A 23571-nucleotide genomic window follows, 5' to 3' on the forward strand; every position below is an offset into this window, starting at 1 on the left:
GCATTCATTTTCCAATCCACACCGAGCTACCTGTCCCTACTTGCAAATGACTAGCAAACTCCCAGAATAGACCAGTCTTACTTGTTATCTTAGATAAAATATAAATAATGAACTACACTTCTGCTATTCAGGTGTGTATGCATTTCAGTGCTCCTTCTTCAATATACTGCCCAAGTAATTTTACTATTTAGTGATTGCTTTGAAAAAAATGGCAAATATATGTATGTGGGAAGACATTCCTTAAGTAGAAAACCTGTTAAGGGCAGAAATCATTTTAATTCACAATGAGTGGTATGCCACAGAGGGGCAACACAGATGCTTAACAAACGATTTTTGGGGTGGAAACATTTATAATACAGAATTTTTAAATAGCATTTTATCAAATGAGTCACTTGTAAAACAAAAATAAGATTTAAATTTTATTTTAATGCAGCCTGAAAGTGAAGCCATTACCTTTTCTTACCTTAAAAGTCTGAAAAATCACTCAAAATACAAAAACTTAATTTAAGATAATTTTAAAAGTTAAATTCCAGGGCCAGGGATTTAGCTCAGTGGTGCTGCTGCCTGCTTCGCAAGCACAAGGTCCTGAGTTCAATTCCCGGTACCAAAAAAAAAAGTTAAATTCCAGGCTATCTTTACAAAGCCAAAATCTGTAAATATCTAAAGTGGAAAACCTTTCAATAAAGCTTTTTTTTTCTCAGAACTGCACATTGTATCCAGGGCCTTCACACTGAACCACACCCCTAGCCCTTTTTATTTTTTTTTCAAGACAGAGTTTGTAAATTGCCCAGGCGGGGCTCTAATTTGCAACCTTCCCCGCCTTGCCCTCCCAGAGCGCTCAGTTTACAGGCTTGCACCACCTTGCCCAGCATCAGGAACATTTCTAAAACTAAAAACAAAAGTCAACAAAACAATCCCCAGCACAGCAGCAGCAACAACAACAGAGGAAAAAACATTAAAGGAAAAAAAATAAAATGATTCTATAATTAGAATGACAAGGGAGTACCTGAAGTGAAAAGACCTGAGTGAAAGTGTCACAGTGTCACATACACATTTTCCTTCAGTTCTCCAGATGCTGTCTGAGGACTCAGCAGCTGCACACCATGTTAAGCAATGTACTGCTTCTGAAGTCACCAAGCCTACCGAAGGGCTTTCTCAGGACGTGGGTCTGGGCCAAGCTGCTGTCCTGACAACCACTGAGGCACATCCAGGGCAAAGGCCAGGAGAGGCAGTCTCCCCATCTGACCCACGCACTTGATCTGCCAAAACCAACTTCTGGAGGTGGCCCGCTGGGTACACTGGGCAGCGCTTACTGGGAAAGGATGCATACCTGAGATCTACAGAACTGACTCATGAGATGCTTTCTAACACGTAAGTTATTTCTAAGCTTAGGGCACCCAAATACACAATATTTACAAAGATCCTAGTTTGGAAACAAAATTTCTTACACTGAATATGGTCAATTTATATATAAATGTATATACTTTTAACTAAGTACATTCTTTGAGTTTCTGATCTATTTTACCATATCGGCTCAAGATTTGCTATCATTTATCCCATGACTGACAACATTTCTTTCTCTATGATCTCCTGCTTTTATCCTGCTCACTTCCTTAAGCCACCTCATTTTCCAAGAAGAAAACGTCTCATTTCATGTAAGCCCTGGTCATCAGGGAAATTCTTGTCCAAGTTCAAACTATATTTGATAGTTACTGTAAAAAGCAGCACCAGAGTTGGGTATTGTGGTGCACACCTGTAATCACAGCAATGGGAAGGCTGAGGCAGGAGGATTGTGAGTTTAAGGCCCACCTGGGCTACATAGCAAGGCCTAGGCTCAAAAAAAAGCACCCCCTGCTGCTTTTTGGTCCTCTTAATTAAAAGATGAGAGTAGATTATGGTGCCTGTAGCTTTAGACCCTTCATAAACACTGACTCTTGCAGATTCTATGTTGCCATTGCTTCATGTGGTGGCCAGGCATGGTGGCACATGCCTGTCATCCCAGCATTCAGGAGGTGAGGCAGAAGGATCCCTGCGAGTTTGAGGCTAGCCTGGGCAACATAGCAAGATCTTGTCTCCAAAAAAAAAAAAGAACAAGGAAAAAAAGTAGGTGCATAGCCTAATGATTTATCCCAGAGACCTGTACTATCCTGTTTGAATTACATTAAAAGAGGCATATTTGTTCATTTATTCATTCATTCATTTGTTCGTAATTCGGCATAGATTTCTTGAGCAGCTACTGTGTGCCAGGCATTACCCCAGACACTAGGGATCCCACAGTGAACTAGAGAGACAAAGTGCTTGCTCTCTATGGGCCTGTGCTCACAGACAGTAAACCAATGCTCACAGACATTGGTGCTCACAGACAGTAAACCAATCGAGAATTTCACTAAGGCAGTGATGGATGCTGCAATGAAAGAATGCAGAGGAAGTTGAGGGAGAACAAAGTGATAACGAGACTGGGCTCAATGGGGCAGGAAGACGTCCCATTTGGGCAGAGATCTGAAGGAGGCTGGAGAACAAGTCACATCACAGGGCTGAAGGAGTAGCAGTGTAAACCCTGAAGTGGAATGAGTTAGTGTGAGGGCCAGAAGGAAGAGTGTGGCTGGGGAGAGGTGGGAAGACAGCCATGGCCAGGAAGGAGAGGCCAGTTTGCTCCTTCCCTGAGGTCCACTGGGGGAGCACTGGGCTATGTCCTCAGTCCAGAAGGTTCTGAGCAGGAGGAGGAACCAAAGGGTTTAAAAAGTCACTCCTGTTGCGGCTGGGAAAGAGGCAAAGGAGGGCAAGAAAGGGGCCAGAAACCAATCAGGAGGCTCCTGCAGGAGCTATGCAAGATGGTAGTTTGGTCTTTTTTTTTTTTCTTTTTGGTACCAGGGATTGAACTAGGGACCTTGCACTTATGAGGCAGGCGGCAGGGAGATGAGGGCATGACAAAACTGGCTGGGAAAGTGGACATAGCCTGTTAATTACAAAGTCCCAGAACACATGTGAACAACACTTTCCAAAGCCCTGCATGTGGACTTCTCAGGAGAACTCGAGCAGGTTTTCCATAGGATGGCTTAGGCTTGACGTCAGCCAGAGGACTGGGTGATATAAAATGTCAGCCCTCACTGAGTTTTTGCCATGGTGTTCCTCTTGCATGGTGGCCTGCCCTCAGGCTGTACAGTGTACTTCCTTTCCTTTTACTTGGCCCAAACTCTCTCTGTAGAGCCTGTTTCTTTTCCTGCCTTTAATAAAACTGCCACCATTTGTGCTTGTCTTGACCAACTTTTTGTTCAAGACAGAAAGAACCTAGATACCACCTCCAGAAGCAGACTCCAGCACCCCAAAACTCAGTAACATCCCAAGTGCTGGGATCACAGGTGTGTGCCACTATGCCCTGCAAGATGGTGGCCTGGTTGTGAGTGGCACGGAGGAGCAGCGAGCCTACCCTACTCGGGTCACATGAGGAGGTAGAGTGAACAGGACTTGCTTGTACACAGTACAGCACATGAGGGAAGAGAGAATAAGTGTGGGGCCTAAAGAACTGGATAGAGAAGGTAACAGGGAGAGGCAGTGTTGCTTGTGTTTTTGAGGGGAATAAGAGTTCTGTTTGAACTTGTCAAGTCTGAAGTGCTTATTAGATGCCACCTGGAGATGCTGAGTAGGCATTGGGTGTCCAAGACTGGGGCTGTGGGGAGAGGTCTGGAACCACAGGGGTTAAGAGAGATTCCTAAAGGCTGGGTGTGGTGGTACATTCGGGAGGCTGAGGCAGGAGGATCACTGTGAGTTAAGGCCAGCCTGAGCTACCCAGTGAGACCCTGTCTCAAAAAACTAGAGGGCAGAGAGGACAGGATGGAGGGACAAGCCTGGAAGAAGCAGTAAAGGAGGCTGAGGAGCCACTGGTGAAGTGGGAGGAGGAGGAAGGGGTGGCCCAGGACAGGTGTCCAGAAAGGGAGTGACCCGCTTCATCATGGGTCTAACACGAGGAGGCCTGGGCTTCACGCTGGCCCAGGAGGATAAAAGACAGCACAGCAACACCCTAGCAACACTGTGGCCAGTGTGTGCAGGGGGCGGGCAGGGAGAGGCAAGCACCTGACTGGAGAGAAACTGAAGGGGTGCAAGGGTGGGTCTGGGATCAGGCACCCCTTTCACAGCCTTTGCTATAAAAAGGCATGGAGAAGGCAGTGCCCAAAAGGAACGAACATGCTGTCAGGAAGGGTTTTCTAAGATGGGAACTATCACATCATTCTTGTGTACTGCTAAGCACAAGCCGTCAGGTGGAAATCAATACTGCAGGAGTGAGGAGATGATTGCCTGCTTCCTGTCCATGACCAAGACACAGGAAATGGAATCAAGTGAAGGCACTGCCTTCCATAGGCACACAGATAATGCACCCACTGTAATGGCTGGGGTGCTTGGAGACAGATGCAGGGGCCAGGCAGGGTGAGAAAGCTTTTTCCATTTTCTCAGTAAAACAAGAAGCAAGAAACAAAAGTCGCTGCAGCCCTGGACAGCCGTGAGCCTCGGACTGGACAGCAGAGGGTGCCAGAGTCCAACAGGCAGCCCAGCGCCTGAGTCCAAGGAGAGGAAACATGAGAACAGAACCCAGTAGCCAGGGTAGGGATCAGAGAGGGCAACGTCAGAAATCTAGGAATCCAGGCCAGGCAAAGAAACACTGCTAACCTTTAGCAATGTTTGACAAGCTAAAATCCTGGTGCATTCACTCTCAGTTTTCCTAGAGCGCTCTTCCTGCTCAATGAGAAAAACACTAGAGCCCCACAGGAAAAAAAAGGCTAAGAACATTCATAAAGAATCATACGTGGGCTGGGGATGTATCTCAGCGGCACAGTGCCTGCCTGGCAAGCGCGAGGCCCTGAGTTTGATTGCCGGTACCTTTCCCCTCAACAAAAGTGAGTGGCCAATAGTATATGAAAAAAGCATTGCATTTTCTCTATGGAGGCATAAAGGAGGTAGTGGCTACCAAAGGCAAAGGGGATAGGGAATGAATGTTGAAAGTGCAGAACTTCAGTTTGGAAGATGAAAAAGTCCCAGAGCTGAGCGTTGTGGTGGCTGTACAGTGAGAGTGAATTTCATGCCACTGAACTGTATGCTTATGTATGTTAATGCAGCACATTTTTGTGTATTTTACCACAATTTTTAAAATTTGCATTTTATTGGCCAAGAAATATAAACTAAAACAATGAGATGATGCTTGGGCACACAGACTTATCCTCCCGGAGGACACGCAGTGGGCTCAGTGTCTGCAGAATGGGTGACTGGCACTGGGGAGTCTGCTGGTGACAAGCAGGGCTCGTTTTCCCAGGCAGCCATGAGAGTCCAGCCTCTGGGCTGTGCTCTGTCTGTCAGGAGTCTACTCTGAAGCAACAGGCACAGCCTGGCTCAGGAGACCCAGGTGCATTGCTCCACGAAGGCTGGAGGCCCAGGAGGGCGGCACCTGTGGACAGCTACGGTGAGGACAGCTGGGAAATGGGAGGCACAGGGGACATCAAAGACCGGGACACCCCAACCCTGAAAAGACAGGGAATGTCCCAGCAGAAATCTGCAGTGATCCTAAAATCAGAGGCAAGAGGGGACGGAGGGAGAAAGAGTGGGAAGGGGCAGGAGTCTATCTGGATATTATTTAAATGCATCAGAACAGCCCAGCCAGGTGACCTTCAACACACCCTGTAAACCAGTATCTTCTCAGAGTGCTGGCCCCAGTGTGTGTACCAGCAGGATGCAACGAAAAACATGTGGGACACTGTTCACAGCTGCACTCTTTGAGAGGGCAAAAATCCGGGCGTGGTGGCACACTCTTGTCATCCCAGCACTTGGGAGGCAAAAGCAGGAGGATCACTGCAAGTTGGAGGCCAGCCTGGGCTACACAGTGAGTTCAAGGCCAGCCTGAACTACATAGTGAGACCTCAAAAAAAAAGGAGAACAAAACACAGTATTAATGGGCAGCAAAAATGGTTAATAAATTATGGCACATCTATATAATGAAGTGTTACCCAGCTATTAAAAATGGTATTGCAGGCCAGGGATTTAGCTCAGTGGTTCCACCACCTGCCTCACAAGCGCAAGGTCCTGAGTTCAATCCCCAGTACCCCCATACACAATGGTAGTATAAAATATAAATGACATAAGCAAAGGTTCACATTAAAATGGTAAAAATAGAGAAAACTGGTAAAATCTGAATTAGGTCTGTGGATTACATAATAATTCTGTGCCTGTGTTGATTTTCCTGATTTTGATAATCATACTGTAGTTAAATAAGAAAGGATCCCTGTCTTTAGAATATACTATACTAAAGTACTCGGGGGGAAAGGAGATTATGTCTACTTTTACTCTCAAACAAGTACAAGAAAAAAATATATACAGAAAGAGAATGATGAAGCAACTTTAGTGAAATACTAACTGGGAGAATCTGGGTGAAGGATAGAATTTTTTACAAAAGCAAATATCCAATAAAAAAAAGAGCCAAAGATATGGGTAGGAAATTCACAGGAAAATACAAACATCTAACAAAATTGCATGGGATGATACTTAACCTTACTAAAAAATAAAAAAATGTAGATTAGGACATTAATGAGCCCTTGCTTTTTACCCACGCCAGCACAGAAGTGGGACTACAGCCATTGTTGAGCATCTTAGGTGCCTCCTTTAAGGATTTGTCAGCATTGTCTAAGTGGTTTGGAAATGCACTACTTTTGATGTAGCCAGGCCACTTCTACAAAGAGAAAACAGCTTGCAAAGTCACATGGAGAGTATGGTCCTAATATGGTTAATTAAAAAGCTACAGGTAAATTACAAAAACACTAACAATGATTAGTTTCAGGTTTTAAAAAGGAGACCTTCTTCTCTGCATTGCTTTCCTCAAACATCCAAAACACTCACAAAAGCAAACATGGTAAATTTCCTTGTATCTACCACCCTGAGTTCACAAATGGTGATAACAAAGAACTAAATCATTAGACACATCCGAAGACCATCCTAACTTTCTACCATCCATCCTATCTCTCCGTGGTTCCTTCTTTTTTTTCTTTCCTTTTTAAGCCTTTCCATACTTCCTTCCCAGTGGTGGCCCTGTACTCTTACAACAACTCAAGGCCTTTTGAAAAGCAACACTGGACATAAGCTGATCCTCTGCACACTGCTTATTACGTCAGGGGCTTTGGATTCTCCCTCTGACCTCTTGTTACCGGGGAACCTGGCAGTCATGCACCTCCGCTTGCATCCATAGCATTGACTGGGTTCAGGAATCCGAGGTGAAATAAAATGTCACTTGGGAACTCTCACATTTGAATGCCCAGGTGACTGCAGAGGACCTGTGCATGGGACACCTGGTGAGCTAGCAGTCTCTATGCAAGTGAGCCAGGAAGAAAGTTTGTGCTGATGACCTTTCCAGTCCCACCTCTTGGTCACTATTGAGGAATTTACAGTCAGGTCAAGCACGAGACTTGCTCAAGACCTGACCCGAGGTCTAATATGGGAGGAATAAAGGTCAGGCGGTGCTACCTGCCTACCTCTGGACCTCTTGCTCTCTTTTAGAAAAATGAGGGTGAAACGGCTCCCAGGCCACGACCTTGAGATGTTCCCAAGGTGTCCCACTGAAAAGGCTTTCTCTTTAGGACTCCTCCCAGCTTGAGTCCAGCCAGTGGCCCCTGCAGCAGCCCAGGGGCTGAAGAGGAGGGACTGTTCCTTGTACCTGAGAACTGGCCTTGTTCAGGCTGAGATTGAAAAATGAAAAGTCCTCCTGCTGGCTGGTCGCTCCCTCTCAGCTGTCAGTTCTATGGCTCTAGCATGGCAAGGAACACCCAGCAGGTCTAACTGCTGGGACTTGGGAGTCACACAGCTCTGGGTTTGCACTTTAAATCTCCCAGGAAGACAAACAGGTGCAGGAAAGGTCAGCCCACCTGATCAATAGCCCCAGGGTTCCCACCTCCCAGCCTCTGCCCTGCCCTCCCTCCACCATGTACCAGGGACGCCTGCGCTCTCTCCTCTCTGTTTCCTGACCCACCATGGGCAATGACATCTGCCACTTTTTCAGGACTTGGCAGCCCCAGGGAGAGGCCTTGGGAGAAGAACCAGAGACTCTACCTTGGTAAGAACAGGTCCTTCAGCTCTTCTGACCCAGACACTGAGGGGTGGTCCACATTTGTCATCTTAAGCCACTGAGTTTGGGAGCAATCTGCTATTACTACCAAAGGCAGCCTAACTCCCTGTCTTTCTACAGCAGTATGTTAGAATAAAATCTGTACCAAACTGAAGTTTACAGGTTACAAAAATGTTGGTCCATGTAGTTTTTAAAACCTCATAATTAATATGTTTATAACTAATAGATTCATAATTTATTCTCTCAAATGACTAAATTCAGATGCTAAAAGATTTTTCAAAACACTACAAATTGCTGCCATAACATCCAGTGCCCAGCAAACTGCATGTCAGAGAGAGGGAGAATCTCTTTCATGAGGTTTTGGGGACTGAGTAGTCTACTGGAAATCCTTCAGGGTGTCCAAGGCCGAGGATCTAGGTGTCAACACTGGGCATTTAGGTTTAGCCTGGCTGGCTTCTCTTTCTCCAAACACTGTAAATCAAAGGCCCAAGCTAAAGCATGTGTCGGATCTGGAGAAGAAAGAGACAAGACTGAAGGAGACATAAACAAAAAATTTTCCTGCGAGACTGCACGGCCAGTGGGCTAAGCTATCATTTAATGTCATTCTGAAACAATATTTTCCTTTGTTTATGTTATCAACTTTCCCTTGTCAGGGCCAGGGATTTAGCTCAGTGGTTATGCCGCCTGGCTTGAAAGCACAAGGACCCGAGTTCAATCCCCGGTACCAAAAAAAAAAAAAAAATTTTCCCTTGTCTTTCACAGCTGTTCTCTCCCTTGTGAAAATATCACTGTAGGAGAATTCTGATCTGAACATTCTGGAGGCTGGTTTCTTGGGTGTTGTCACCAGGTAGTAAACTCTAAAATGGCAGCAGCTGCATTTAATTCAGATTTTATCCCTAAGTGCTATACTCACGAATACCTTCTGAATAAATGTACTGAATTTGTTTTCCATCTCTGAAGGCCTACCAACCAATTAAAGAATATCTGATAGCCAGGCCTGGTGACAGGTGCGTAAGCACTCCAAGGCTGAGGCAGGAAGATCACCACAAGTTTGAGGCCAGCCTAAACTACATAGTGAGACCCTTCCTGTCTCAAAAAAAAAAAAATTAAAATTAAAAATTTTTTTAAAAAAGTATGTGTCGAATGCCTGTAGGTAAAGCATGGTATCCAAAAGCTGTCAGGGACATAAAACTTAAAATGACATATGCTCAAAGCACTTATAAAGACTCTCAACTCCTTCCTCATTGTTTGCCCACTGGAACCCAGCAGTGTTTCAGGCATGAACGAAAAGGTATTGCTTTCTTAGCAAGTCACATGATATTTAAATATTCTATGTAGTTCCTACAGTGGCCAAAATCAACATGCATTCATCGAGTATTTACTATAGTTGATGAAGGCAAAGCAATTACAAAGATAAACATCACAGTTAAGAGGTAGAGTTGGGTTTGGAAATAAGAGACAACGGTAAGCATATAGATGATTTTTTTCCTTGAACTGTTCTGTACTTTCAAGCTCTCCTGCAATTAGCATGTATTGATTTTAAAGTCAGAAGAAAATCAGGGGCATAAGTGGCACTCTTATAGGGTGGAAGGACATGGGTGGGGGCACTGATTGGGCAAAATTGAGTGCAGCGAAGGTCACAGCTGACAGTGATCCACATTGATCAAGGGCTCAAGCTTTGAAGTTGCAGACCTGGGTTCAAATCTCAACTCCGAGACATATTAGCTGGTCTCAGGGCAAGTAATTAGGATGGAGTAAATGGTGACTGTTATTTCTATTATTATGGGTGACAGGGAATGGTATCTGATACAGCTTTTGGGGTCACTACTGTATACCAGTCCCAAGTCTATTCTTGATTCAGAGTTGCTGAGCTTTCTCCTGCCCCCTTCTTCTACCACCTCCTATCCACTCCTCTTCTCTACTCTTGTGCTCCTCTGGCTGGGTCTCATCAGTGGCAACCAGGAAACCCACTGTTGTGCATGGGTCTGGAGGAGACGGACAGGGAGTGAGGCCAGTGAGGTCACTTGATCTGGGGCTTCCTGTGATCCCCGCTTCCTCTTGGCAACTCTGGATTATCTAACCTGTAAAATGGGGACAGGGTCTCTGTCTTTATTTCCTAGAGAGAAATGCTAGAAGAAAAATATATGTCATTAGCCTCCAGAAACAACAGAGCACCTGGTACCAGACTTGCTCTTCTGCTATAAACAACCAGGAATGTAGAAAACAATTGTTTTCAGATTTACCTTGATCCTTCAAGTGAAGTTGGTAAGATTGTCCCTACTGTCCCAGCTTTCTGCCTGGACACAGTTTTGGGATCAGGGTGCAGGGAGAGGGGATCTCTGGCTCACAGCAGTTCCCCACTGAGGAGACAGAGGTCAGAGAGGCAGGTGCTTGGAGTGTGCAGCAGACTCCTGAAGAGCAGGGCCTACGGAGAAAGAGCTCCAGAAACTGGCAGAGGCACCCAGTGCAAGGGTGTGTATCATACCTCTAGCTACTTGGGAGGCCGAGGCAGGAAGAGCACAAGTTCAAGCCCAGCCTGGGCAACTCAGAAAGACCTTATCTCAAAATAAAAAATAAAAAGGGCTAGGGATGTAGCTCAGTGTGAAGGCCCTGAATTCATTTTCCAGTATGAAGGAGAGGAAAGGAAAGGAAAAGGAAGGCCAGGGGAGGAGAGAAAAGGAATTGGTGTAAGGATTCTTCTGAGTCTTTTGCTCAACACTAAGCTGTGAGTCTTCAGGGTGGGTGAAACTGCCTGAAGTCAGGCAATCAGGGGACTGTAAACCAACAACCCCTAGAGCCTTACCGGGCTGGAATATGAGCATGTTCTGACAGCCAGAGCTCAGGAGACCTGGAAGACACCTGGGCTACTCAGGAAAGACCTAGAAATGCCACCCTTTGGTAGTAAGCTAAATTAGCTATAGAGTAATTGCTACTCTAAAATCTCCCCAATGAGTTTAAAAGCAAGTCTTGAAAAGATCCCAATGATCTAAAAGTAACTTAACTGCTTGCCAAAACAAACTTCAATACTTTTTAAAGAAAGAAAGCAAAATCCAGACACTCAGCAATGTAATGTTAGTCCAGCAGCTAATAAAAATACTGGACAGGAGGGGGCCGGGGATTTGACTCAGTGGCACTGCGCCTGCCTTGCAAGTGCAAGGTCCTGAGTTCGATCCCTGGTACCAAAACAAACAAACAAAAAACTAAAAACAAACAAAAAATACTAGACAGGAGAAGAAAACATGACTATAACCAGAAGGAAAATCAGACAACAGAAACAGATATGGAAGTGGCAGAGATGAAATTAGCAGGCAAAGATGTGAAAGCAGCCATTATGAATATCCTCAAAAAATTAAAGGACAGCATGAACATAATATACAAAAAGAAAAAGAGGAATACCTGTGATAGTTTTTAAACTGGCCCTTTATATCATTAAGCATTTCAGTCATCGCATGAGTTCTTGACAGGGAGGGATAGGAGGGAAAGAGAAGGGGGTACACAAAGACTTAAGATGTGTAACATACATGTACCAACCGCCAATGATGAAGGTGATCATTATGTACTGCAAACATGTACTAATTAAAATTTTTTTAAAAAAAGAAAAAGAATCACAACATAAAAGAAACATTGGTCCTTGAGTAGAATGGGATGCCACAGGAAAAGTATGAAATGGAATCCAGATCAGGAGAACAGTTCCAGAGCTGCCACTGCCTGCTGCTCAGGGTCTCGGGTCTGACATGCATTTTCTAGAGCTTGTTTTCCCTACCTGTGCCTGGAGCTGGCACCTGCACAGTCTCTCCAAGCTGGCGGTGGAGCTCAGTGCTGCAGCACTTGCCCAGCACAAACATGGATTCTATCCCTAGCGCTGCCAAACAAAACCAAACACCAATATTCCTATTTTTAAACTCAAGTAGACTCTTGTTTACCCACAGACAATGGATGCCTGAAGCCCCAGAAGGCACTTACTTGACATTTCCCTTCAAACCAATTTTTCATTTTTTAATCAGATTGCATTTGGCAAAATCCTGGGTTTTCACAGTGGAATTTTACCATTTCTAAAGAGGACTCTTCAGTGATTCTTTAAGCTATCTGCCCTGGGAATCCTTATTTAAAGCCAGAACAATGTGTCTTTTGAATGTTATTCTTACATTAAAATCACTAAAAATTTTTTTTAAATGTATTAAATTGTAGTTAATGTAAAATGTAGTTAGAAAGTAGAAATTTCCTGGTAATACTTATTATACTTGGGGCTGGGGTTGTCACTCAGCAGTCGAGTATATACCAGTATGAGCCAGGCTCTGGGTTCCATCTCCAGCACAATAAAGGCCAGGCACAGTGGTGCATGTGCATAGTCCCAGCACTTAGGAGGCTGGGGCAAGAGGATCTCAGTGAGTTTGAGGCCAGTCTGGGCTACATAGTGAGTTCAAAGGCAGCCTCAACTACACAGTGAGACCCTGTCTCAAAAAAACAAAAACAACGAAGGAGAAGAAGAAGAAGAAGAAGAAGAAGAAGAAGAAGAAGAAGAAGAAGAAGAAGAAGAAGATGATTATTTATATTTGTAGTCCTATGATCAACAATCAACAATTCATGGCCCTTGAATTCTACCATTTCTTTTATATAAAAACAAATCCCTAAGTACGAGAAGTGAAGGAGTCATGGAATCTAATAGTGGGAGAATCTTCAGAAGGGATTTTCTTTCAGTGGTTATGGGAAACTTCATCAAAATCTTTATTCTAAAGCAGGAGTTGGCAAACTTTTTCTGTAAAGAACCAGATATGCACCTTGTACTACTTTTTCTCCTCCCTTTCTTCTTTTTCTGTCCTTTTATTTTATTTTTTTAGTTTTTAGTTTTTTTGAGACAGGGTCTTGCTATGGAGTCCAGGCTAGCCTTGAACTCAACGTGATCCACCTTCCTTCCTCAGTCTCCCCAGCACCACTGCACTCCACTCTCCTTTTATTTTTTAAATAACCCTTTTAAAATGTGAATGCCATTCTTAGCTGGCAGGCAGTCCAAAAGCTAGCCCTGGGCCAGATCCAAAGCCATGGGCCATAAGTCGGCCAAGCTCTGCTCTTATATCATATTTAGACATCACCAGCCTCTCCCTCGGACTGGAGGGAATTAAAATCTGTAACAAGATTGATGCACATTCTGTTCTGAGGAGCACTGCTCTAAGAAAGTAGTTTTGAAGTCTGGATGCATATTAGGAACACCTGGAGAGCTTTAAAAATCCCTGCTTCCCTGGCTGCCGTTCAGCCAATGGAACCGAGCTTCCAGGGTGGATCAGGCACTGAGGTCGGTAAAGGTCCCAGGTGGGGCCAGCGGGCTGCCAAGGGGGAGAGCAATGTTTCAAGAGGCTCTTGATTCTCAGGTGCCTCTGGCTGTGACACTGCTGTCCTGTGATTTGGTGAGATCACATAAGGAAGCTGCTCTGACAATTAAGGGGATCCAGGAGACGTCTGCCCTGGAACTGTCACTTACAGAGCCACCTGACCTGGGACAATTCTCTAAACTGTGGTTTCTTTGTCTATAATTGGAGAATAAGCCCTTTTCTGCCTGCCTTCAGGTTTACAAATGGATCAAATACTTGGCAAAGATCAGTGCTCAGTAAGTGTCTGTTTAGAGGGCAGATGTTATGAATGAGCTAATGCTGGGTGTGACTGCTGTAGGAAAGCGAAAGGCTGAGTGTGATATTGTATTATCAGGTCATCAGAAATGCACAGACGTCTAGATGTCTAGATTCAAAGTACAGGATGATCTTAAAAGCTAGCAAATCTGCAGTTAGCAAAGAATTATATGACAGAAATAGAGCTGGAGGCAAGGGAAACAGAAGCGATGGGGTAGAACATCTGTAGGTACCTACAGGTTATTTTTTTTTTCCGTACAGGTTATTTTTACCCCACCTCAAAAATACATTTGCAGTGGCAGAGTGATGGGATATTTTGAGACTTAAAGAGACCTTGCAGATCCCTCAGGTAAATGTTCTCATTTCACTACATACATACGTACGTACGTACATACATGGCCTGCCTAAGGCCCTGTAGCTAATTAGAGGCAATAATGAGCTTAGAACTCCTATCTCCTAGTTGCCATCTAGTCTGATGCTATTATCACTCCACTGCAATTATCAGTCCCCTTGGTTGCTCTGAGTCCAAGGCCGTCATTATTGACCAATACAATTTTTTTTAATGGTAGCAAAGTTTTATTAAAGGCAGGAAAAGAAACAGAGCAAGTGTGGGCCAAGTAAAAGTAGGAAAAGAAATACACCCTACAGCATGAGGGTGGGCCACCATGCAGGAGAGAACACAGTAGCCCAAACAATTTTTTGACAAAAGAACAGTACATGATATACTAGATACACCAGAAAATGAAAACAAGAGCACAGTATCTGCTGTCACTGCGTGAGGTGGGGTTTTATACCTCAACATTCTAGGCTAGATAAGTCCATGCTAGGCGGGGGAGCTGTTCTGTCCACGAAGGGTGTTTGATGGCATCCCTGACCTCTGCCCGCTGGATGCCACTAGCATGCCCAAGGCTGTGACAACCGCAAATGCTGAGTCCAGACTTTGCCAATGTCCCCCAGGAGTAAGACCATCCCTGATTGAGAAACACTGGTGCAGAGTAAACCCTTGAGTTATGTACACAGCGAGGGAGAATGCAAGCTATAGTAAGATGCAGGCTATCAGCAGTTAGAAGAAACCTGCAGCTGGAGCTACCGCGGGCCAAGTGCACTGGGCAGGTCTCATCTTGGTGGCAGGGTGGCAGCCCCTCAGCAGCAAGCGGGACTGTGGTTGGGCCACCTCCTGTGAGACAGCAGCTTTTCCTCTCTGGATGCTGCTATCAGACACCCTGACAGTGGGGTGCAACTAAGGGATATAGGGGGCTTTGCTGGGAGCTGCTTGACCCTAATTCTGAGGATCTACTTAAGGACAGCCATATCTATTCATGCTATCAAGAGTCACTCAAAATAGCAATTAGTATCCATTTCGTGGAATTAAAACATGGTTCCTTTTCATTTTGTTTCATTGTTTTGTTTTGTTTCATTTGGTACCGGCGATCGAACTCAGGACCTTGTGCTTGTCAGGCAGGGGGTGGAACCACTGAGCTAAATCCCTGGCCCCATTTCATTGTTTTTTGAGAGGGTCTCACTATGTAGTTCAGGCTGGCCTCAAACTCCTGCCTCAGCCTAAAATGTTTCCTATTTTTGTGCAAACACGTACATTCAGATCCTTTCTACTATTTAGCATACTATTTATTTCTTTAGTAATTTTTAAGAGCTGCCATTTAATCACTTATAAATGCAGTTTTAGAAAGGTCCACCCCCAACATTTCTCACCTCCTCTTCTGAGGAATTATTCTTTTTCAGTTCTACCTCTAAGGCTGTGTGTGCCACCACTCTGTATCCGCCACTGCGGTAACCCATAAAAAAAATGCCAACCCCTTAAATCTCAGTCTCGGGTATTAATTTGATGTTCTGAAACAAGTATTTCCTGAGGAATTAGCTAACAAATAAGAATAACCTAATGAAACGTTTCTAAGCACTTCCAACATCCATAGATGTTTCTTGTACATTTTTTAGGAGATCTTTTGTCACTTAAGTCATTAGGTTTCATTATATTTTCTACTAAAATCTACTAAAGCATTGATATTTGAAATATAGTAATATAGTACTCAGTTTGACTCACTAGTGATAATATTTACCCACCAAATGTGTCAGGGAAGATATGTATAAGGAGAGCCACTGCAAGATTGCTAATGAGAGTAAAAAGTCAGGGTAACAAATATCCATCAACAGGCATCACATTAAATAAAGTATGGGCAAACCATACAACAGAATCCTATGCAACCACTGAAAGTATAACCAATCTCCAGGTACACATGGAGTTACTATACGGGCATGTAGTAACATGGCAAGATGCCTTGATGTAACATTAAATGAAAAAATGGTAGTGTAGTAAAATTCCCCCTTTTTGTTCTGGCTGTGCCAGGCATCAAATCCAGGGTCTAATACATGCTCGCCAAGTGCTCTACCACTGAACAGCCCCCACCCAGTTCCATCCTTTGTATTTTTTTAAAGATATACATGCTATTTGTGTATGTAAAATGTATGTGTGTATGCATGTGTGTGCCTGTGTGTGCAGGTGTATCTATATGCATGTATATGATCAAATCACATGAAAACAGCTGGAAGGACATGCGGAAGTTATTTACACGATTACCTCTGGGAAGAGGCATTGAGGAGAACCGAGACTTTAATATTTCTAGTTATTCTCTTTCATGGTATTTATTTTTAAAAGAAAAGAATGGCTAAAGCTTTATCATTAAACATATACTGACTTTATCATCACAGGTGTCTTGATTATCATGTAATGCCCAAGTAAAGACTCTCCCCACCCCAAAAAAGGCCTAATTGCATTAAGTCTACAATAAGAAGAAAGACATACTTTAGATTTATTCTCTGAAGCTCACTGCCTAAAAGCACTTTGGGCTTCTAGGAAGCATGAGCTCTTTCTTTTCTTTCATTCTATTGTCATTGTCACTACAGTGCACATGTGAGGCAGGTGCTCTGGCCCTCAGCTACATCCCAGCCCTAGAATCCTATTGTGAGGCATGGCAAAGAAAGGCTCTTCTCCAAAAGGGACTGTAAGGGGGACTTTTCCAAGAGTGTTAAAATAATTCTAGGATTCATGACTTGCCAAGTGAGGAGCATTCCACAGAAACAGGACCCTGTAACTTAGAAAACTGCTTTGAAGAATGGGGATGGAGATTATTAACAAATATTTTCACAAGTTAGGAGTGTGTACTGTACCACACTTCCAAATTTTAGGGTTTTTTTCAAAACCAAAGTGATATCACTTTGCATCACAATTCAAGCATAATGTAATGTGGCCAAGAGCTGCACTCCACCCGACACAGGAGGGACACAAGGCAAAGACGGACCGAGGAGACACAGCCCTGCAGGGCTCCCACTGCCAGCAGTGGGTGCTGTCCTGGCACAGGGCTCCCAGCCAGCCGATGCCTAAGCCAGTGAGTTCAGGAAAACTGTGAGAATGCAAGGCAGACAGTTATAGGCAGAGGTTACAGGACGAGACACTAAGTGTCAATCTATTGGACAGAAGGGCAACAGGAAGTTGTCAGCACCCCTGTCCCCAAACCTCCCCCCTGTCCCCAACTCACACACTCTGGGTACACAGAAACAAAACCACAGGCTATAAATAAGAAATGTCAGCATCTTAACTGCTCTGCTTATCAGGGGCAGGCAAGCTGGTCAAACCCAACTGTCCTTGTTCTGCAAGTCTGCAATGACATGGTGATACAGAATCTCTGTCCATAGCCAGAGGTGCAGTACCCTCAATAGCTCCTGGGAGTGTGGTGTGGGCCTCTGGCTACTTCTATCAAACGTCTATCTTTTGCTCTCTTCATAGCTTAGGAGGCAGTTATCAGAACTGCATGTCTGCTGGTAAGGGAAATGCATAGAAGGTTTTTATTGCAGATAATCCACTTTCTGACAGTAATCTTATGATGGAGTCAGGTCCTAATAAGCCAATTTTTAGTTGAAAATATGCTAAATTAAAAAGGCACTCATGGGGCTGGGTATTTAGCTCAGTGGTTCCACTGCCTGCCTTGAAAGCTCAAGGTCGCGAGTTCCATCCCCAGTACCAAAAAAAAAAAAGGCACTCAAGCCAGACATGGTGGCACACTCCTGTAATCCCAGCACTCAGGAGGCTGAGGCAAGAGAATCGCTGTGAGTTTGAGGCCACCCTGGGCTACACAGTGAGACCCTGTCTCAAAAAACAAAAATTAATTAATTAATTAATTAAAATTAAAAGGTACCTAATACCCTAACCTACCAAACATTATAGCTTAGTAACACAGGGCACGGGGAGCAGTGTATCAGCTGTCTTCCCTGTCGTGGTATAGCTGGCTGGGAGCTGAGGCCCTGGCCAATGCTCAACATCACAGTAGAGTACACACTATGTATCCCTGACCCTGGAAAATTCATCATATCTTTTATGCTGAATGTGTATCATTTTTATACCACTGCAAAGTTGAAAAATCCTAAGCCAACCCACTGTTAAGTTGGGGGTCATGTGTATAGGAAAATGATCAGTGCTTCATACCTGTCACAAAGGATGGGAAAAGCTATAGAAAAAAAGAGACACACAAATGTGCAGATTTTCAACAGGGAGGAAGAAGCTACAATCCATGAATGCATACATTATGGACCAGTAAGAATGACTCTTGTGCAAGAGTTTAATAGTGTGGGGTAAGGACTGTCATCTATTGTATCCCAACTTCACAAGTAGATGTTATTACCCCCATGAAGCAGATGGAAAAACAGGCTCAGAGGGGATCTTTACTTGCCCAAGGACACCAAGTAAAAAATGACAAAGCCAGGAGTGGGGGTGCATTCCTGTAATTCTAGCACTCTGGGAGGCTGAGGCAGAAGGATCACAGGTCTGAGACCAGCTTAGGCAATTTAGAAATTTAGGGAAACCCTGGCTGAAAATAAAAAATAAAAAAGGGCTGGAGATGTAAGTCCAAAGGCCCTGGGTTCCATCCCCAATACTGCAAAAATAAATAAGTAAATAAATAAACACACTAATAAATGACTGTGAAAAAGCCTTTCAAACCCTGCTTTCTCCCCACTCAACAGAGAAATGGCCAGCCATCAGTGCTACCACGTGAATACCATCTCGCAGAGTTCAGTAATTCACATTCCCATTTTTGTTGTCAGCCCAAAACAATTTACCTTCTACTCTTTTAAAGAAAATGATGAAGTGGGCTGGAGATTTAGCTCAGTGCCGCTGTGCTTGTCTTGCAAGCGCAGGGTCCAGAGTTCAATCCCAAGTACTAAAAAAAAAAAGAAAATGACAAAGTAAACCTATAGAAAGGCCCAATTTTCTAATATACAGAAGCCAAAAGGAGAAAATGGGAAATACGATCATGACTCAGCTTTGTGACCTGACTACCCAGCAGCAACCCCAGGCCAAGACCATGACCTGGGAGGGAAAGGGCATTTGCGGTCAGTGTTGTAAGGGTTTGTTTTTTCCTCAGCTCATCGCTATGGGCAGTTGCCAGGACTCCTTTGCTTACACTCCACCAAGATTTCCCGGGCAGGGCAAAGCCTTTATTTCATCATCAGCAGAGAGCTGACAGCTGACAGCAGCCAGCTCTCCATCCCGTCCTGAGCTCGCACTGAATGTGAGGAATCTTCGGCTGCCCCTCCTCCATCCCACCCAGCTTCAAACACTTCAAGTTTTCAAAGTCGACAGGAGACATCTTGCTCAAACTTGAACAACATCCTGTTTTTTCTGTTTGGAACATAGGCACAGGTCTCAAAATGTATAGGGCCACTGGCATATGTGACTAGGTGACAACAATGGCAGGTGGCTACTTTCACCGAGTATAACTTCAGCAGCAGAATTCCTTGTGTGCACATTATGTTAGGCTATAATTGAAAGAAAGGTTCTTGTACTGTCACAAATCACTTCTCAGATAATGAATGATCACAAGATGTGGCAGACCTTGAACAAAGAAAATGGCCTGCAGGGATTGCATGTCACATGAAAAGTACACAGGTGAAGATGTAAGTGAGGTTGTCTTTTGCTTGTGCTATGCTAGTGTTTTACATAAATTACATTGACCCAGCCAGAGCATTTTGACTGAAGAGTCAGGAAACAGCCCCCAGCCCCCAAAAAAGCAAGCTCACCACCACCTGCTCTTTTTAAATGTTAAGTCCAAAGCCTCAGCCTCTGCTGATTCCCCTGAAACCATACACTTCCACATTTGAAGCCCACTTTTGCCACTGGAAAAAGCTTTTATTCTTTCTATCAGACTCCCAAAAGTATCTGCAATCACACAAGGTAAAGAAAAAATGTCTTTAAAAGGTTCTCTATTTTCATGGATGCTGCCTGAAAACACAGCCCCCTTGCTTGCTTACTGACTGGACACTAGGGTGAGGATAAGCCAGGATGGCAAGACGGAAAAGCCAGGACTGGTGACCAAGCCAGATGGGAGCTGCGGCAAAAGGGAACCACCTCACGCTTGGTCCTGACGCTGGCCCTGGCCCTGCAGTGTGCGTGGCAGAATCCTGTGGTATAAGCACATTATGGTTTAGATCTAGAGTGTCCCCCAAAACTCTCCTGTGCTCGGAGGTGGGGCTTTTAGAAGGTGACTGGATCCTGGGGGCACTGGACTCATCAATGGGTTCATCCACTGACTGTTCATGGCTGACTTGCTGGTGGAAGTGTCACTGGGGCGAGGGTTCATCTCCCTCCCCAGCTCTTCCCTTCTCTCTCTGCTTCCTGGCTGCCACTGAACAAGCTGCTGTCCTCTCCCCAGGCCCGTCCACCATTCTGTTTCTGCCTTGGAGCTGCCAACCATGAAATGAAACTTCTAAAACTGAACCCAAATAAACCTCTCCTCCTTAAGTCGTGTGTGTCAGGAATAGTGTCGCAACAAAGGGAAGGTGACTAATACTGTGAGACTGCATAACCTTTGTTCCTTTTCTCCAGCCCCATTGTGATTAAATGTGAGTTAATGGATAAAGATGCTTGTTAGTTTTGGGACACTAGATAAAAATCTGTAACAGACCTAAAGTCCCAAAGTAAACTACTCAACTCCTTGTTTGCCCGGAGCTGATGTTCCGGGGACCACAATTTTTAGAACAAGCTGCAAATGTCTGCTGACCATCAATACGTGACAGTCGACCACTAACCTTTGTCCCCTTTTCTTTAATTCTATATGTTAACTTCCCCCTCACCCCCTATGAAAACAGCCTCGGACTCTTAGCCAGCTGCCTCTCTAAGCTATTTTGCTTTGGGAGTGCCGTCTGGCCAGACTAATAAAGGTCTGTTTTATTTTCCAACTTGTCCGGTGTGTTCCTTCCTGGGTGTTCTTCACTGCAGTCAGCTCCTCGGAGCGTTTGGTAAGGCTCTTGGTCTTACATTCTGAAGGCACCGCTGGGATTCCTGGGTGTGCTTCACTATAGTCAGCTCCTCGGAGCATTTGGTAAGGCCCTCGGTCTTGCAATACAAAGCATCAGAAGCTCAAGAAGCAAGGCTGCACATTAGGGTGTGAGCCTGAAGGGGCTGCTGGCTCAAGAGCAAGGCTACACACTCGAGGGGCTCCGACAGAGCCTGGAGCTGGCCTGCATAATTCCACCATGTCCTTCCTGGCCTCGGCTAAAGAGCCTAGCTGGCCCTCAGTTTTGTCCACTGAGAAATTCAGATAAAAACAGCATCTCTGAGCTGGACTCCGGAGCACATGCCTGTGACCCCAGCTACTCAGGAAGCTCGGGTAGGAGGACCCAAAGTTTGAGGCCAGTCTTAACTCAAAATAAGAAGGGATGGGGATACAGCTCAGTGGTACAGCACTCCAGGTTCAATCCCTAGTACTGAAAAAAAAAATGTTCTCCCTTTGCTTATTAAAGGATCATGGGGCGGGGGGGGGGGTGGAGGGGATAACCAAGGGTAATGCCAAGTAAATATTTAACAATATCAGCTCTCACAATGGCCTTGTTTACGTGATTATACTCCCCTTGCAGCCTTTTTTTCATGATTTCTGCAATGAGCACCTCCTAAGAGTATGAGATTTATTATGAGCTCTATGTTAATGCTTCTATTTCAGAACTTTGCATATTTTAAATGTATATTCTTAGCTCTGCTCCATAACTATTTCAGAATTTCTGTCTTCAAAGGATAAAAGCAAGTTTCTCTCCCTTATGTTTGTACCAGTAGGAGTAATGGAACTGACTGCATCTATACAGATGGACAGAAAGAGACTTATCAGGAAGGCTTGACTGGACATTACAGAGGCTAAGAAGCTCCATGACTGCTGCCTGCATGAGAGAGGCCCAGGCTGGCCAGTGCTGTGGTTCCGATCCAAACCCCAAGAGCTGATGGTGTAAGTTCTAGCCTGAGTGTGAAGATGCAATGAGAGCCAAGATCTCGAAAGTCCCAGGCAAGAGAATGCAGATGTCTCAGCACAAGCAGACAGGCAAGTTTAGACTTCTTTCAGTATTTGTTCCATTCAGGCCCTCAGCTTGGAAGCAGCTTAGCCACATTGGTGAGGGCAGGGCAGATCTTCCCTACCGATTCTAATGCTAATTCTGCAGAATATTCCTAGATACCAAGAAATGACACATCACCTGACCATCCCTTAGGCCAGTTCAACTGACACCAAAAATCACTTGCACACAGGCATCTACAATGATGAACATTTCTAAACTCAGGGGACACAAAGACAATGTGGATTTTCCAACCTCTGCCACTGGAACACTACTTGTTAAGAGGTCTCAGGTGCATTGATGCCTTGATTTTCTTCAGCGCTTTCATAACCACTGTTTACTTTATGTGCTTCTTTATTTATTTATACTACCTTTTCCCATGGAGAACCCAAGGTGGCTTTAAGGACATAGAAGAGGTAATAAGATGGCAAAATGGGAGATAGGAGAAACAAGAAAGAACCCCCCAAATCCTTGGGAAACAGGAAGAAAATGAATCATTCCAATTTCACAAAGGAAAAAAATCAGGGCATAGAGGCACTAAATGATTTTCTGAAGTTATGTAGGGTTAAAAGCTAACAATGATCTGACACTAAGCCAGCCCAAAAAATGACATCCTGACACTCCAGAATATTGGGGAACTGACTTACTACAAAACAAAATGAAAACAATGCAGAGAGGCCACCATCAGGTCAGCAAGGCAGGGACAGAGACAAGCCTCTCTTCTGGGAGAAGGCCGAGGAGAATGTGTGTGGATTTAGCTTGGGGCCAGGCCCTGTTCCAAGCACTTTCTAAATACCAGCTTATTTCATAGTCGCCCTGCTGTCACTTGATATAGGTGCTACAGCCAAATCTTTTTTCTGGGGGAAGGGGGTGACAGGATCTTACTATGCAGTTCAGGCTGGCCTCGAACTCATAGCAGTCCTCCCACCTCAGCTGCCTGAGTGCTGGGATTATAGGCGTGGGCCACCATGTCCAGCTTGGAGTCAAATCATTTTTTTTTTTTTGGTACCAGGGATCGAACTCAGGTCCTTGAGCTTGCAAGGCAGGCAGTGAAACCACTGAGCTAAATCCCCAGCCCTCTGGAGTCAAATCTTACAAACAAGGAAAATGAGGCCCAGAAAGATCACATGGCTTGCCAAAGACAGAGCTGGTCGGTAGCAGATGTGGCCCTGGCAGTCTGACTCCTGAGCTCCCTCCTAACCTAGTGTCTCCAAGAGCCAAAATGCAGACAGGGGCCACCAACAGGAAAGCGGGCCTGGGGCACCAGGGAAACCCTTTTGTAAAGCTGAAAGGGTGAGAAGTACATGAATGGTGGGTGGGTCAAGAAACTTAAAAGTGGGCTGGAGATTTAGCTCAGTGGTTTCGTCGCCTGCTGCGCAAGTGCAAGGTCCAGATTCAATCCCCGGTACCAAAAAAAAAAAAAGAAAAGAAACATAAGAAAAAATAAGCTATGGACAAAGGAAGTCAGAA

The 23571-nt window shown here is 44.7% G+C and overlaps 1 protein-coding gene across 9 annotated transcripts in view; it reads right to left on the minus strand.

The window, feature by feature from the left end:
- Shld1 (shieldin complex subunit 1) overlaps window positions 1–23571 on the minus strand; it is a 127976-nt gene that overhangs the window by 77751 nt on the left and 26654 nt on the right. For 2 of the 9 annotated variants that reach the window (XM_087188682.1, XM_087188683.1), the window contains one exon: window positions 1–23571. This exon is cut by the window's left edge and continues 12819 nt beyond it; it is cut by the window's right edge and continues 6808 nt beyond it. The exons of the other annotated variants lie outside the window; for them this stretch is intronic. The gene's annotated coding sequence lies outside the window, so the exon portion shown is untranslated. 9 annotated transcript variants of the gene reach the window in all.

This window comes from Heterocephalus glaber, unplaced genomic scaffold, assembly GCF_053883595.1.
Source record: "Heterocephalus glaber isolate CG9 unplaced genomic scaffold, H.glaber_assembly_v1.0 deba00001532, whole genome shotgun sequence".
Classification (NCBI taxonomy): Eukaryota; Metazoa; Chordata; class Mammalia; order Rodentia; family Bathyergidae; genus Heterocephalus; species Heterocephalus glaber.